We start from the raw sequence: 12,602 nt of genomic DNA, 5'->3' as shown, positions 1-12,602 counted from the left end.
TTGTAACAATTTGATTGAATTATAAAAGGTATATTTCGCAGATAAACCTAGTAACCCCACCCCCTTAAAAAAAATGGCTCTTTTGAACAGCTCTCGCAAAGGAACGTTGCCATAAGATCCGTCTCCCTTCAAAGAGCCATAAGAGACAGCAAAGAGATGAGGCTCCCTCCGTGAGGTGAGGCCCCACGCAGTCTGCGTGATCTGCCTGTATGGAGGGGATGCCCTGTGTGGAGATAACATGCGTACGCTAACACAACATTTGTTAGCGGTACCACTATGCTATGCTAGCTAGCTAAGCTTTTTTAAAAGAGATTAACAGTGTACAAAGACTAATTGCTTTACAGGAACAGTGTTGCTCCTTTATATCATTGTTTTCTTTCTTGTTCACCAGGTGATAGTGGCTCATGTTTTTGCTTCTGACTTTATCTTTGAACTTGTTTTCACTGCCGATTCAGGTTGACATCTTGGGTAAGTCCGTCACAGGCATAGTACACCTTTCTGTTTGTTTGTCTCCAAAATGGCTCGTTCAGCTGGTTAGTTTTTTCAAAAATGTGATAATATTTCTTGATGGGCCCATTGTCACAGTTTTCTTGTGAGTCCATGCTAGCTCCGACAGCTTTAAAGAGTAGCAGAGGGGGTTTTGAAATTGCCTCCAAAATGGCAGCCAAAAGCTTTACTGGCTATTTGCAAGTAATGCTTCATGTAAATTAAAACTGACTTAAATCGTGGAAACCAGTCTAACTCTACTGCCATTTGCATTGCAAAACCTTCAGAAAGACAAGGTTCTGACAGTTGTTGTAATAGTAATAATGTTATCTCCACTAGACATAAGAAGTTACCAAGAGCTTTTTGCAAACCTAAAATGTACTTTTAGACTAAGACATTTTGTTCTCCCATTGACCCACAGTAGAAATAGGGTAACTTTAGCAGTTGGCTGTTTCTGGGTAAGTAGGTCCAGGATGGGCCTCCAGCGAGGAGGAGGCCCAGCCAAACAATAGGAGCCAAAGGGAGAGAGTGGTGGAGAGGGTCCTCCAACCTCTACAGCCAAAACTAGGTCTTCCTTTCACTGAGCTGTTCCCAGACAGACAATGGGGCTGGATGGGGGTGAGGAAGCGGGTGAGTGAGGACTTATGGGCATGTGGAGATTGCTGGTGCCAGGCAAGCATAATGTGTTAATGTTTAAGGCGCGTGTGCACGTGTGCGCTCTGCTGCTTTGAGAGGGACTGATCTACATAAAGCACAAACACAATCAGACAGTCTCATGCACACAAGCACAGACGAAGAAGCCCCTATAGCAAGCCTTGCACCCCGGTTATAGGTTTGAATATGTCTCCCTACAGAACATCTGTGCTTTATCAAAAGAAAATGGCTCTCCTCTATTTAACTCCCACTCGTGTAGCCCCTGAATGGTGATCTGATGTGTATTGTTCAGCCCTGTGGTCATGAACCCTGCTCTGTGATATTTTACTCCCAGGGAAGTTTAAAAAAGTGGAATGGGCCTTTAGTGTCCCATTTCCATGGCTGATTACATGTCAGATGTCACTTTTTCCCACTATTTCATCCATTCTGCCTCCCGCAGGACATTAAAATGAGTTATGGGTTAAGCTGCGGATGTCAATAGGGAAGAGTTTCTTTCTTCTTTTTCTTTTTATAAGTCTTTGCATCACAGTCAATACACAAATATACAAATCTTAATCCGCTGTAGCTTGAAAACGACTCTGGTTAGATATTATTGCTCCACTGAATAATTCAAACATTATCTTTCAGGGGGGTGTCCGGTCTTTTTTCCCCAAAAAAAGTCTGGGCAGAGACAATGAGCTATGTGAGCAATTTCGCAAGTCAATCGGCAACTCCCAGAAAAACACTGCCTCTCATTGTGTGCCAGTGTGATGGGAGAGTCTGGGGAGAAGAAAGATGAGGGAAACGTTGATATTTCATACTGGGTGCATGAAAGATGGGGCAGAGCTGATCACAGCCAGCTGCAGAGGAAAATGGCTGCATCAATATGAATAATTTCTTTCTTTTTTCTTAAGATGTAGAGAGATGGGTAGAACTGATAGAGAGACAGGGTGGTGTGGGATCTCTTGCACCTTGTAGAGATGTTTTACCTCTGGCAACTCTTGTGAGCTGTCCTTCTTGAAGTGGTGTATGTGTGTCTGAAGGGGTATATGGAAAATAAGTGGGGAAGCTATCCCCCTCCTTAGACAAAGGGCGCAGATGGCTGGCAGCCCTCCTCAGCTTTGGGGTGGGGTTGTGCAAGCAGACGCCCGCAACGGAGTGCCGTGCCCTCCCATGGAGTTCATTTCAGTTCCCCCACTGAAAGAGACGGCAGACAGGGGGGCCCTGCTCATAACAAGAAGGGCTTAGAGACCCCCCCCCCTCAACGTCCCGACGCCCCCTCACCACTGGCCCATGACCCCTGCTCCTCACCAGGTCACATGCACAGTTACGAAGGTGGGAGGAATGCCGAAGCAGACGAGAGAGGGGGAACGAGACAGACAGAGAGAACACAACCTGGCCATAAAAACAGGAGGGTTTAAATCGTCTAATCTTACACCGGAGCCAGATTGTGCTCAGTCATCTGGTTACGACTAATCATCTTATTTTAACTATACTCTAAGAAAGAGCCTGACATAAGTGCGTTTCTGTAGACTTCTCGTCTCCAAGAAGTTTCCTGTAAATACTGTACAACTGGTGATTGTGGTTAACATAATAACTAAATCACACCAATAAATGGTGTGTCACATGTTAAATTAATCCCACCTCCCGTTTCACATTTTGGTGATCGGCTTATTTATCTTTTATCAACAGGTCTATTCTCATGTTGTGAATGTAATTGGCCCATTAATCAGACGTTATCATCATTTTCAATACCCCTCATATGCTTCAGAAGGGAATAACTGCATCCAACAGTGGGTCAAAAGGTGAATATCCACCCTTTATGACATGGACACCGTTTTTATTAGGTTTTGCTTTCAGTTACTTTATGTTTATGGACCAAAACTATGTAGATGCACGTACTGCAATCACAGATAAGCACCAATAAAGTCAATTTTATGGACTGTAATAATTTCGAAGGGGGTGTCCATGTTCATACACAAAAGCTAGCTGAACTCCCAGGTCCAGAAAAACGTATTAAACCACAGTTTGACACTTCTACATTATGTTGTGGATTACAGGACATTAGAAAGGTGTTCGGCTTTTTGGCATATTTTTCAAAATGTTGAATTATGCCAATAAAAGTCAAGAGTGGAAATCTCGGAGTGATAAAATATTCCAATAACATGGAGATTGTACAGAGAGACAGAGACAAGATAGTGAAAGAGAAAAGATTGTGAAAATGATGGAGGACGAATGAATTATACGCAGAATGATAAACCCTAACATCAATCTAAAATATTTGTTATCGTGGTAGGAGGTTGTTTGTACATGCTAATGTTCATGTCCTGCCTCCTTAACTTGACCCTGAGTGCTTGGGGGCCTTGTTTTGTTCATTTAACCCAGGTCAGATAGCTTGTTCTTGTTTCAGGAGATCTCCCAGGTCGCCCGGGATAACACGTCGAAGTGTTTCAATGTTGCTGATTAGCAGTGATCCGATCCCGCTCATGTTCAAGCTTCACCAAAACACGTTAACATACATCGTCTACTTTCCCTAAGCGGAGTTTGATTAAGGGCAGCATTCAATGAGGGATAATCTGCAGGTGATTATCTGTGGTAGAGGAGAGGGGAGGCACATTCATAATTCCTATGTAATACACAGCACTTAGTCCCTTTGACCCAATGACCCATATCCTGCCTTGTAGAAGGGGGAGCATATATTGTGATACTGAAAGGCTTACAATGGCTTATCTGGAGGGACCTGAGGCACAGTGAGGCGCTTGTCAGCCCACTCCTGATCCAGGGGGATTTGACCACAATGTGTGCATTATAATGGGCAGTTGGATGTATGTGGGTGCACTGGCAGCTGTCCCACACACTGTACAGAAAGCATAGTGGTTGTGTGTGTGATGATGGAGGAAGAAAGGGAGGGAGGGAAGGCTGTTTGCAAGTCTAAGTGTGTGTGCGTAATAAAGATTGGAAAGGCGGTAGCATATATTGTTTGCAAGTCAAAGGGCGCATGTGTTGTGTTGTTTGGCATGTAGTGTGTAAATGTGTGCCTGTGGGCATCTGCGTAAGTGTGTGTGTTTGTGACATGTTAAGAAAGGAGAGAAAGTCTTAAGTGTGTGTGTGACGTGTGTGTGTGACGTGTGTGTGTGTGTGTGTGTGTGTGTGTGTGTGTGTGTGTGTGACGTGTGTGTGTATGTGTGTGTGTGTGTGTGTGTGTGTGTGTGTGTGTGTGTGTGTGTGTGTGTGATGCTTGTTTAAACCAGTTACTGCTGAGGCGAAAAGAGGACATGCACAAAGTGTACATATGAAACATTTATGCATATGTACATCCAGATTGTTTGCAACACGGCTATGTATTATACAGCATTTGTGCATTGGTGGGTGCCTGTGTGCATCATCATGTGTGTGTATCGTAGACAAAGAGTGGGATAAAGGACGGATTGTTGTCAAGGCTCTGTGCATGAAAACATTGTGTGTAATAGGAATGAGGGAGGAGAAGTGCGCAAGAAAAGGTTTTGTGTTGCAGTTGTACAGTGTGTGTGTGTGTGTGTGTGTGTGTGTGTGTGTGTGTGTGTGTGTGTGTGTGTGTGTGTGTGTGTGTGTGTGTGTGTGTGTGTGTGTGTGTGTGTGTGTGTGTGTGTGTGTGTTTGTGTTTGTGTTTGTGTCTGTGAGTGTGAGTGTGAGTGTGAGTGTGTGTGTGTGTGAAGTCCCAGAGTGTAGCATTACAGTGAGTAGGGTGGGAGCCCTTGTTAGGAGCCGGTGAATGGAGGTCACTGTGACTCCTGAATAGTGGGGAAGAAAAAGGAAAACATGACAGATAGAGGATAATTCAACAGCTTCTGTCTCTTTCTCTCCTTCCCTCTCCTTTCTATTCCTCACCTCCCCTTTCCTAATTTACTCTTTACCCTACCATCTCCTATCACAGCCATGTGGCAAAGCAGTGTAGATTAGAACTGCACTTTACCAGCTAAGGAGGACTGTTGGTTATGTGTAGTAGATGTTAAAGGTTAATGTGTGTCATATTGTGAATGTAAAACCGTATTCAAAAATTTCCCAAATTGGGATCAATAAAGTACTATCTTATCTTATCGTACAATGCAGAACATTGTATTCCAGCTGTTAAGTACTCTAGTCTATTTAAATGTAAGTCACTTCGTTTTAACACAATAGACGCATAGCCTAACATTCACTGCTTCATTTTATTTTTAATTGTTAACTCTTTTCCACTTTTTAAGTATTTGTATTTTAATGTTGACTGTAACAAAATAATTTCCCAATTTGGGATTAATAAAGTATATATCTACCTATTTATCTATCTATCTTCTGTTCTAACTCTAAAATCTCAATTAAAGACCAGGCACTAGCTATACATCGGACACAACAAGGTGTAAAACCTAATCATTAAATGTTGTAAGTTATCTTGAATTACTCCCTTTGGGGAAACAACATAACTTTAACAATGTACAGAAATGTGACATTGAAGATAAATATTTTTTTATGGAAATGCAAATGTAGCTACTCAGTCATAGGGTTGCTATTTAATCTCTGAGCTAAAACAAAGCTTCACTCAAAAGGATGTTAGAACAATGCTGCAGAATGTTCTAGGCCACCGGTTGACCTGGGATTGTTTGACACTGGTGTGAATGGGTCAGTGTGTAAACTGACCCATGACTGTGCTGCATACCTGTGTGTAACGCAGGTCACAAATGGCTCATCACTTCCGTGAGAGGGTCGAAATGTCAGTTTAAAGCTTGGACGTGATCCCACATCAAAGACAGTGTTATTGTATAAAAGTGGTTTCAGTCTCGACAGCTAATGAAGATGATTTCCCTCGAGGGAAGCATGAAATTGAGCAAATTCTGCCAGCAAATGTGATTAGAAATTTTAAGAAGATCCATATAAAATCCTGAACAATAATTAATCCTGTAATATACATTTTTACGGCAATGTTTAACATTCTGTCTACGTTCTGTCTTTATGAACTGCAGTAGTGATGTCAGCCTGGAGATCTCTTGCATCAGCTGAACGTCAGAAGTAATATACATGCAAATGTATTTTGGGGAGGTAAATTGATTCTGTTCCATTAATATTCATTTTTGATTGTTTAGCTGACAGTCCAAATATCTACTATTTGAAAAGCGACGGCTGAAAATCTCATTTTGATAAACCACTAAATACTGTCATAACTTCTTTTGGATTGAAATTAATATTTTGATTGAATGCATTTAAAAGTGCAGGTTTAAAAAAAAAATAATAATAAAGTAAACCATTCCTCATGTTGCTACAGCTTCATTTCTAAACAACACTCTGTCATGAGTCCTCTCACATTGCAATAAGGAGCTCAAATTCCTCGATAGCATAAGGAAATGACCGAGCAGAACGTTTTCCTGATGTTCCCCTCCCTCTGGTCTTCTCCACGTCTCTCCTCTGTCTGCTACACCTTTCCTCCCCTGTGCCCTTCATCGCTTACATCCACCTCTCCTCCTCTTTTTCCTCTTTCTCGTCACATTTCTGTCTCTCCTCCCTCCTCCCTTCCCAATCCCCCTCAGTTGTTGTTGCCCTCCAAATCTCAGCTCCTACCCTAAAACCATCCTCACCCCACCATCCCGCCGCTGTTGTTGTGGTTGTCGCCCCTCCAAATCTCTACTCACAGCCCATAGAGAGATGGAGGGAGATAGAGAGGGAAGGTAGGAAGTAGAAAGAGGTTTGGGAGTCTTCTCAACAGGGGGATAGTTCTCAGGGCGGCAGGAAATTGCCCATGTTGTTTTTTGGTAATCCTTTTTTAATATCAGGTTTTGGGACATGGGTGGGGGGCGAGGATAAGAAGGCAGGACTTGGGGGGAGAGAGAAGGATGGAGACAAAAGAGGGATCCAGGCCAGACAAAACGATTTGGCGGCTCCCAGGGGGACGATATGGTGTCTGTGTGTACATAACACACATCTCAAGTGCTGGAGATGAATAGCATTATGAGACTCACACAGTATGTCTTTGCTGCTCAGTAATACCATTGTTATCTACTGAAATTAATATTTTGAATGAGTTAGTTTTGTCTCTCTTGAAGACTTTCTCCCTCCTGTTTTTACAATTACAAAGCTTCTCTCACAAGGCTGTGGTTACAACATATAAATAGATTCCTGAATGAAATACCACCTGGTTCAAGTCCAAATAATTCTGCATGAAGATCCACTCAATGGGATGGCTTAACATTTTAATATGGTTGGCTTTCCTCATTTGGCAATAACCCTTGAAACATAAGCTCCTGAATTGTTCCTACAATTCAACCAAAGAACAAAAGTTTAAAGTTGCACGAATCAGATTTGTTGATGTCATCCATGGAAATATAAGTTATAAATATCCCACTGTGTGCTACCCGCCCAGCATCTAATGCCAGAAAAACAAAGTTAGCATCACCGCGTAAGGAAGTCAAACACTAACTGGGAATCACCAAGATGTTGGTGAGATTGTGAATATTGGACATAAACTCATCAGGTAATCAGAAACATAACTCAGTGCATGCTAAATGCTTGTCTTTTAAAAAAGCAAATGTTTGATAATTGTCATAACAACTTTTTAACGTCAGATGTGTCTTTAGCTGATGAAGATCTTCTGCTTCTAAGTCAATTCAGGCAGATTTGAAAAAAACTGCAAAAAACATCAATCGACATTTTTAATGCTGCACAAATCAATATTTTTCTAATAACAGTGCTTTACCTGACAACGTGTAATGGAATTGGTGTCAGTTTAAGTCCCAAATCCACAGAGAACAGTTTGCTTTTGTTTAATTATCTTTTTGTTCGATGGTTTTGTTTTACAGCCCACAGTTTTGCGGTTTGGCTTTAATCTTACCAGTCTCATCATCAACCTGTTAACAGCAACAAGAAGCTGTTTCCGTAAAAAAAGCTCTAACAAGCTAGTATTCAATATCTGCTAAGCACCAAATAAAAGACACATGCGGGACTAGCTAGCGTACACAGTTGAACTTTTAGCAGCTAAATAATTGTTGTAAAGCTAAAAGGAATATTAATATTAGAATAACACTGTGGGGGCCAGAGCAATAACTCCATATGAATCCTTATAGTTTGTATCAGCTGAATAAGAAACAGGCAACATTGGCAACCAAAACATGATATTCTGTCAGTCTTGTGTTTATAGCTTGTTGCGCTCTCCAAAAAACATCAACTGTAGCTGCCTAAACTTGTCAAGAAACTTTTTTTCTACACTTGAAAGACTTTTAATTTAAAGTGGACCTATCATGCTATATTTGAAAAATATATTGTAGGGCCATACCTATATAAAACATGTCTGTGAAGGTTTTTTTCAAAATACCAAACAGATCACCCATTGTAGCCATGCCTCATACTGCTCAAACCCCTCTTTTGCAGCCCTGTTAGAGAAACGTGGATCTTGGGTCCTTAGCTTGAAAAAAAGAAAAGAAGAGGAGGCGGAGCTAATGCCTGATCAGAATTCTACCGGAGATAAAGTTAAATTCGGTTGTGATAAAACGCCATCCTGTTTAAACCACGTCAAGGATTATTTCTGAAATAGTATGGAGCTCAAATGCTTTTTCTCTTGCAGGTTCATCACAAGGTGAGTTCTTTTTTTATTTCCTGCTTTTTAAACACATGTGCTCTACAGTACAGGTTAGCTCTGAGTGTTAGCGAGGCTTGCTAATGTAAACAAAGACGAGATTACGTCCAAAACACGTCAGGCATTGTTTCTGATAGCAACTTTTTGTGAGTCCGCCGACGTCACAGCGGATGGACAAGTCAGATCGGATGGAAATCTGTATCCGCTCGTTGTACACCCGTTTTTAAAAGATTTGGGTACGGAGGAAAAGAGAGAGGGTTTTATATTCTGACGCTGCGTGAGTTCCCCGACGCACCGGGGACACATATTTATGTATAAAAGACATCACAAAGTGCATTTTGCATGATAGGTCCCCTTTAACTTTCAATAGCCGCTTTCACACCAAGTACTTTGCCGTACTTAGTTCCCAGCACTTAGTTCCCCCATGGAACTAAAGAGAAGATCGCGTTCACATCGGAATAAGTCCCTGAGGGAAGATTACGCAAATGAAGCTGAAATGAAGCCGCTGACGTCACTTCTTCTTCTTCTGCTTTGGGTTTACTGGCAGGCCGCAAACAACTTCACGGCGTATACTGCCACCCGAAGTCCCCGGAGTTGGGGACTGGCTTCAGTAGAAGCTGCTGGGACTCCCAGCAGCTTCTACTGAAGCCTTCTGAGTAAATCGCCAGAACGCCGACACCTCCTCATCACTCCACCGCTCCCATGTTTTTTTTTGTGTTGCCATAAGTTATTCTCTCTCCGTTGGTGCGCAGGGCTAATGCTAATGCTAATAATGCTAATGCCAGCAAATACAATGGCGGCTTCACAAAACTTTTCCGAGTTTTACGGGGCGTGGTTTGCAATTCGCCCACCCAATCAGAAATTGGAACTTTTTTCTAGCAGGGACTGAAAAGGGGGGAAAAGTTCTCATCAACTAAGTTCTCTTTTTGGTGTGAACGCAAAATCCCAGGAACTATCGGAACTATAAGGGAAAAGTACGGGGAAAAGTACTCCGGTGTGAAAGCGCCTAGCAAGTCAAAACGTTCCTTCAAAGGCACACTTCACTTGACACTTCAAGGCTAGATAAGTATGGGCTTGTACTGATAAGGAGGAGAAGGATCCGTCTGCATTCTCAGTCATTAATCAGCGTCACTTAGGGAAATCCATTGTAGATAGTGGCTCACACATAAGAGGAAGAGCTACCCACAAGACACAGCTCTCAGAAGCCTGGTTGCACCCCCTTATTGACCCCCTTTATGGCAGATGCACCCCTTTGGTGAGGGAGTTAGGCATTAGTTGTCTTACACTCCTCCCCCACCCCGCTTTTTTTAATGGGGTGTGGCAGATAGAGGAAGAAAGGAAGGAAGGAAGGTAGAAAGGAAGGGAGGGTGGAGAATATAGGAAAAAGAAAACCATACAGTGTCTCTATTAAGGCATTGTCAGCAAACATGTACACCCCCTTTTCAGGATGACTCGTGACCATGGTATTTAGCGCAGGAATGATATACCGCATGCAACGCACGCACGCACGCGCGCGCGCACGCACGCACGCACACACACACACACACACACACACACACACACACACACACACACACACACACACACACACACACACACACACACACACACACACACACACACACACACACACACACACACACACACTTGCTGCAATTCCTGGGGGTTGGGCTGGAGAGGGTGAAAATTGGTGTTTCAATCAACTCAGTACAACATAGGTCAAAAGAGGACATAGAAGTGAAATCCAATTCATGGCTCAACTGGTTTGAAACTCTGCTGCTCAACAACCACGTGGTGCTTTCACTTCTTCCTTAGGCTTAGAATGCCTGGTATTTTTTATATACTCTGGTTGTGTCTGGATCTAGTTTATTTGGCTTAATGATACTGTGGGAAACACACTGACCATACAGAAATGTTACGTGCCCGCCTTTTAACCAAATGTAACTGTAGACTATAAATCTATCCAACTAGACCTCCACAAGTCTTCACAGGCACGACAGGCACATCCTAGGAGTTACACATATTTATTCAGAAGTATCCTCACTACTTCACATTTGAACCTTTTTCTTTAAAGCATTTTGGACGCTAAGACTGGTGGCATGTTGTGTAGGTGATTTTTGTTAGTGAGGTTTTAGCAGGTTTTATAGTAGGCATGGAACATGATAAATGAGACTTGGATTATACTGCGTGAGTTGTGGGAGAGTTTGCAAACTGAACCCATTTACGTAAAGACTTTTCTTTGTGTTTTGTTTTTCTTTCTCAGTGGAGGTATGCAATAATTTAATATAACAAGGGGTGAGTAGTTGCTAATGATCATTTTACCTTGGGGTATGATATATTAAAATACATTATTTCTGAATATCTTCCGGTGTCCGAAGATACATTTAGACAATCCCCATGTTATATTTATATAGTTCCATTCATTTAAAAATGTTCTCTCCAGTCAGGCCATGTCAAATCCAGTTCAGTTGTTGTCAGTCTACTAGTCCAGTCCAGCCCTCTTTAGGTCAATTTCATTGAGTGGAGTCACGCCTGAGGGCAACCAAACCATGCACTATTTAGCCTATTGTAACTCCCTCCAGTCCAACCCAGTAGTCTGGCCCAGTTTAGATTATTTTCGCCAGTTCAAGCCGTCATTTTAACCTGCGTGACAACATAGCAACGCCCTCTCAACCGCAGCTTAGATCAGCACACTTCAGGCGCTTCTCTTTCTCTCCCTTCCTAGATCCCTGGTTTCTGGTGATAAGGAGGTTAAAGGGCAGTGTGTGTGGTTGACAAGGTGCGAAAGATCACAGTGAGTAGCCATAGCTCTTCCCTTTTCTGCTGACGATGCACAAACATGTCTCTCTATCATCCCCTTTGTGAAACAACATTCGTCCCTAAAACTGTTTATAACAATACTAACAAATGATCAGCTTTGTTAATGTGATACTGTACATATACTTAAACACTTATGTTGTACGAATGCTCTGTTAAACCAAATAAATCTAGCTTTTTAAAATATTGAACAGAAACCCAGCCTATGCTAGTAATGTATTGAACAAGTGAAGAGGAAATAGGATGCTATGGATTTCCAATGGAGGATTAGATTTCCTATAGCAAAAGGATACAGGTCTCATTCTACAATGGGAGGGGAGTCAATATCCTAGGAGAACAAATGATACTGTGGCTAAAGGCAATCTATGCCACTAATTCCTCTCAGTGGTCACTGCATTTGTCACATGGATCTGTTAATTGCGAGACAGTATAAAGCAGTTTTTAATATGTTCCAGAGCTGGAGTCAGTAGGAGCCCCCACATTTTGATTAAGTGCACTTCACTAACGATTAACTCCAACATGTAGCAACTGCTCATATTGGCTGGTTTGTAAGGTGAGGTCATTTGTATTGTAAAACAAAAGCATGACCTACTGTATGTGATGTCTATGTCCTGAAGAATGCCTCAAGGCTGACATTTCATTTGAGTAAAAGTGCATATGAAGTCACTATTTCCTGCTTTGTATCCTATGTCCAGTGATCATCGTAACTAACAGAGTTATTGGGATTAAAGGAGTTTGAAACATAAATGTATTAAATTGAATTATATCAGTTGATCAGAAATCTACTCATGTTTGTAAAATGTTCTGTTAGAAATTAATAGTTTTTTCACTGTTTTCACTTTGAATGAGAGTCCCACTCAGACATATCAACCGCATGCTTGTTTCTCTGACCATTGGGCCTTTGTTGAGGACTCCAATGTGGCCCGTGACCTTGAAGGTCAATGCTAAAAAATGGCGCTGTGTTGCTTGTTGGGGGAGGAATGATAAAACACCAAAATGCTGCTAAGCAGATTTCCTTGTCTTAGTTTCCCAAACAACATAAGATATATCTATAATGTCAGCCTTCAATACATTAAATATTAGGAGGCCA

Source organism: Trematomus bernacchii, unplaced genomic scaffold, assembly GCF_902827165.1.
Source record: "Trematomus bernacchii unplaced genomic scaffold, fTreBer1.1, whole genome shotgun sequence".
Lineage (NCBI taxonomy): Eukaryota > Metazoa > Chordata > Actinopteri > Perciformes > Nototheniidae > Trematomus > Trematomus bernacchii.
This window is presented reverse-complemented; position numbering follows the sequence as displayed.